Here is a 5,368-nt window from a genome sequence, read left to right on the forward strand (position 1 = left end):
GGGCAATTTTGCACAGCAACCACTAAATCGTTATACTTCACTATTACACTTGTCTCTTTTGCTATTTTCCAACCAACACAGGCACTACAGTTGGGCAGTGTTCCCTTTGGGAAGCACCATTCTAACTTGTGCTATAGTGTTTGCTCTTGGTTTCCCGGAAGGGAAAGAGGTGAATGGGCTGCTGACCAGATGACCCTTAAGAATTTTACCGATGTTGCAGGACCCTGCACCTTTTGGGTATTCACGGCCCACCCTATCCCCTGTAGGTGGATGATTAGGGTGTCTAGACACTCCTGTATCAGAGAAACACTTTCAGCAGTTTACATGATATCATCAATGTAATGAAACCAACAGATAGTAGCAGGGAAGGGGAAAGAGTCCAATCCCTAGCAACCGTACCACAGCGAATGGTGGCACTATGTAGATACCCCAGCATAGCTCCTGGAACATCCGTTGCTTTCCCTCCCAAGTGAAGGCAAACTGGTCTTGAGTGGACTGGGCTATGGGGATGCTAAAGAATGCATTGGCCAGGTCTAACACAGCATGATATGTACCTGGGTCTCTACTAAGGATGTTACTTTTGGAACTGAAGCATTGTATAGGAGAGATAGTCTTGTTAAGTTCTTTATAGCCTACAGTCATGCTCCAGGACCCATCTGGTTTCTTCACAGGCTGCACATGGTTGTTAAAAGCACTGTGGGCTCCCTGGAAGATGCCTGCTCTTTTCAATTCTAGAATGGTTTCGCTGATTTCCTTATATCCTTTGGGCAACTTCTATTGCCTGATATTTACCATTCTTCATGGTGGGAACAGGGTCACTGATTCCCATGCCACGTTCCACCTCAAGGCTGCTTTTACCATCCTCACTCACAGTTGTAATTCTCCAACAGACATGGTCAAAGTCGGTCCCATGAGGACATTCACCCCTAGAATATATTCTGGCATTGAGGAAACGTATATATTGACATCTTTTAGGGGGAGTATGTCCTAGTTTATGGCCAGGATTACCTGACGTACATGGATGGACTTTCTTTTGTACCATTCATTTGCCCAGTGGGATCCTCAAAACAACTCAGGGTTTCCAAAGATAAGGGTGTACTCTGTAACGATAACAACCAGAATTGGCAATCACTGCTTGTTTGTTCTTTACCAATGTATTGTAATCTGTACATGGGGCCTTTGGTTCCCCTGCAGGGCCCCAATCTGTAGGTGACTTTGGCCCCAGCCCTATTCCCTAGCTTGGTGGGGTCCACCCAGTGGCAAGGGTTACTTTCTTATGGGGGATGGTGGGACCCAGAGGGTGGTACTGTTGCTCTGGCTTCAGATTCTTCCAAAGATTGACCAGCAATTGCATTAGGTTGTTTACCTTTTCCACTGCTGTCCTGGCAGCTATTAAGTCTACCCATATCTGCTTTTGGATTACTTTCAAGGGACACTTAGACAGTTGCCTTACAGGATTTTCAGCCTTTCTTTTCTCTCTTCCTATGGCTCACACCCCCTTCTCTCTAGCCCTCTCAGTTTCACCCAAATTGGCTATGGCTTGTCCCACATGGTAGACAGTCTGGTCTACTAAGAGGCTAATGATAGGTACCATCATGCCATACCAGGAGCATGGGCTGCCTGTAGGATCTCTGGTTTCATTCCTGCAGTAAAGAGTTCATTGTCTGGTCCCTGGGAGTACTTGGCATAAATGGCGTGGATCATACCCAGGTCCTGTATTAGCTGTAAGTTCTCTACCGAAGACCACTTCCCAATTGTACTGGGAAGATCCCCATCATTGGGCAATGTCTTTTTATAACTCAAGCTGATCAAATTCGTGAGGGCGTGTATGTCCTCTGTGTTCTGAGCTGCATACAAACACTGCTGAAGGGTGGAATGGGTGGTTTTACTCCTTATTTTTTCTGCCTCAGCTCCATTTAAAGAGATATTGTCTCCCCTGATACCCTGCAGAAGTAATCACCAAGCTGCAATAGTTTCCTTTCCTTTCTGCTGACATTTCCCACACAATTCAATCAACTCAATGCGGGTATATTACTGCATCATCATAGAACTGGTGGGTGGAATTTCTTGTCTAGTGTCTTCTGGCTCGTGGGTAGCTTTCATTTTGTGGGTAGCAGTGGCCGTGCCCGGAGGGGCCACTCTGCAAAGCTGGGCTCCTCATCTACTATTGCCTCCACATCTGAGTCCCTAGACTCACTCTCCCAAGGATCCTACATTTTTGAGTCTTAGTCACCTTTCATCAACACTGCCCTTATCTTCACCTTTGTCACTTTCTTTCCCCCATCTTTACAAATCTGTAGGTCAGCGTTTCCAGTTGCTTATCCTGTTCTCAGATATAGCTGCTGAATACATTAGTCATGGCCACACATGACTGCTGCACATCCCTTTCTAGCTGTAATTCTTCCTGCAAAGCTCTTATGCTGCTTCATCAGCTAGCTGGGCATCAGTGGCCAGACAAATGACCCAGAGCAGTGACCAGCCTGTGGCTGCTATTGCTTTCCTAGATCATTTTCCACACTTATGAAGACATGCATCTCCCCAAACATGGTATGCAGCTTGACATTTTCAGGATGTCCCCACACTCACATGGTGGTCCACACACATCAAGCATATAGGCCAAACTTCACCATATTTAGGTTGCTGCCCAACGCAGGATTTCCACCAAGTGGCCTCACTTGTCATTTCCTTGGTCTCCTGGCTGGCTCGCCAATTGTCCTGGCATGGGTTTGTAACATGAAACTTCCCTCCAAAAATGGAGAGACTGAAGAAAGATCTGGGTGACTCCACAGTGGCAGCAAAGAAGTTTATTAGGGTGACTTACATACGAGGTGGGTCCTGGGTGGCAGCAGAACCAAGCAGATCTCCTACCCCACAGTGGGAGAGCGAAGGTTCTATAGTGGTGGCAAACAAGAGTGGCTACATGCCAGGGATGCCTCTAGGCTCCCTCAGCAAGAATTCCGTAAGAATGACTTTGTAAACTGCAATGAAATAGTGGAAGGCATGAGGGCAGTCATGTTCAGCTTTGCAAAACCTGTTTTCCCTTCAGTAACCCTTTCAGATAATCTGTTGTAGATCAGTGCTTCTGAAAGTGCATATAAATCCCTGGAAGATTTTGTTAAAACACAGATTTTGATTCAACAGAACTGGGATGGGGCTCTGAGATTCTGTCTTCTAACCTCCTCCACCCCCCTAGTGATGCCCAGCTGATGATCCAAAGACCACACTTTCAGTAGTAAGGGTTGTGTAATATATATTTTAAATGTGCAGAAGAGGAAACATACGGTGTTGAGAATGCAAATTAGTTTACAGAGCATTGAGGAGGAGGTAATATAAAAGTGGAAGCAATAAGTGTAGTGCATTATTTGAAAAGTTTGGTAACAAAAAGAAGATTAATGGTAAAATAGCTCCAATAACAAATATAGCCTAGGAAAGAAATTTTTAAGACATAGAAAAGTGATGCATATTTTGTTACTAAAGGAAAGAACTAATAAAAGATTGCTGATGTAAGGGCGATAAAATGGATAATTGATTAGTATAATTACTAGACCAGATAGAAGGGATGAAGGGGTTAGGTGGAGCTGCTAGAACTAAAAAGAAGGAGATGAAATATGAACACATAAGAAAAGATACAGGACGAAGGAGAATTTGTGTTCCATCTTGAGTCGGATGGCTTTAAATTTTTTCATTTGTAAAAATGATGGGCTTTTAAGAGATAAAATTGATGGAGGATATGCCAGGTGTTACAGAAGAATGTGCAATACTACTGAAATGTAGGGGAGATAAGGGTAACTGGAGTTAAAATTTCAAGGAATTATGAGGCCAGGCATTGGTGGGTTATATATTAGAATCTTGATAGCTTCTGTATATTGTTTATTGATTATGAGTAGGTTAAATTGCAGAATGTATGATTAGAGGGTCGTATTTTCCAGCTGGAGTCCCTGGGTGGTGCAAATGACTAAGTGCTCAGCTACACATCAGAAGGTTGGTAGCTCAAATCTACCCAGAGTCACCTTGGAAGAAGGACTTGTTTATCTACTTCCAAAAGATCACAACCATTTAAAATCCTATGTACAATTTTACTCTGACACACATGGGATAGACATGAGTTGGAAACAACTCAAAAGCAACTGGTTTGTTTATTTTATAGTCTGCCTTCTTCCACACATTCACCTCTACTTGCAAGTTTCTTAACTCTTTGCTGACAAGAGGTTCATAGTTGTAACTCATGTAGAAATGACTCACTAACATCACAAACTTTTTTTAGGAGCCTCCTAGTACTTTCTTCAAGGCATCCTTCATCTCTTTATTCCAGAGGCTATAAATCATGGGGTTGAAAAATGGAGTCAAAACTGAGTAGAACAAAGCAGTGAACTTCTGTATCCCCTGTGCTTGACCTGATCCTGGGCTCACATAGGTTATCATCACAGATCTATAGAACAGAAATACCACAGCCAGATGTGAGGAGCAAGTGCAGAAGGCCTTCTTTCGGCCAGCAGCTGAGGGTACCTGCATCACAGCCCTGAGCACCATAGTGTATGAGCCAATAATGCAGAAAAAAGTGATAAAGATGAGGAGGGAGCTCATGGTGCTGAATGTGAGAACAGTCCCTGGGATTGGGACACAGGCTGAAGCCAGATCCAGCAGAGTGTTCAGGTCATATAGAAAGTCATCAATCACTTTTGGGCCACAAAATGATAGCTGAGTAACAAGTATCACTGGGATCCGGAACCAGAGGAAACCATACACTCAGCAAAAGACCAGACTGCTACAGAATTTAGTAGTCATGACAGTGAGGTAGTGCAGGGGGTGGAAGATTGCTAGGAACTGCTCATAGGCCATGATAGAGAGAAATAAGCATTCAGTTGTGCCCAGTGAAAAGAAGTACAACTGCAGGAGGCACTGACTGAAGGAGATGGTTTTGGTCTTGGAGAGGAAGTTGTCCAGCATGTTGGGCACATCAGAGTTGACATAGCAGATCTCCAGGAAGGAGAAGTTGGCCAGCAGGATGTACATAGGAGTATGGAGTCGGTATTCCCAGGGCACTGCACACACAATGCATATGTCTCCAAGGAGAGTCAGGATGTACATCACAAAGAATATGGAAAAGAGGAACAGCTGTATTTCCCAGCAGCAAGGGAAGCCCAAGAGAATGAACTCATTCACCATGTGGGAGAGATTTCTGGCTTCTGAGATCATTTCCTTTTGTCCTGTGGGGATAGTAGCAGAAATTATATACTATAGAGTGAATAATGGCTCCTAATTCCTCCCTAAGAGAGTGAGCATACTTTCCTGATGATACGGAGATTTCCAGTTTTTTTTTTTTTTTAAACTGGGCACCTAAAAATACAGCAGTTGTGCATTAAAAAAT

General features: G+C 43.9%; 1 pseudogene; it reads right to left on the reverse strand.

The window, feature by feature from the left end:
- Positions 1 to 3,696: 3,696 nt before the first annotated feature.
- Positions 3,697 to 5,166, reverse strand: LOC100676106 (olfactory receptor 11H4-like; annotated as a pseudogene).
- Between the last annotated feature and the right edge of the window lie 202 nt (positions 5,167 to 5,368).

Source organism: Loxodonta africana, chromosome 10, assembly GCF_030014295.1.
Source record: "Loxodonta africana isolate mLoxAfr1 chromosome 10, mLoxAfr1.hap2, whole genome shotgun sequence".
NCBI classification, from domain to species: domain Eukaryota; kingdom Metazoa; phylum Chordata; class Mammalia; order Proboscidea; family Elephantidae; genus Loxodonta; species Loxodonta africana.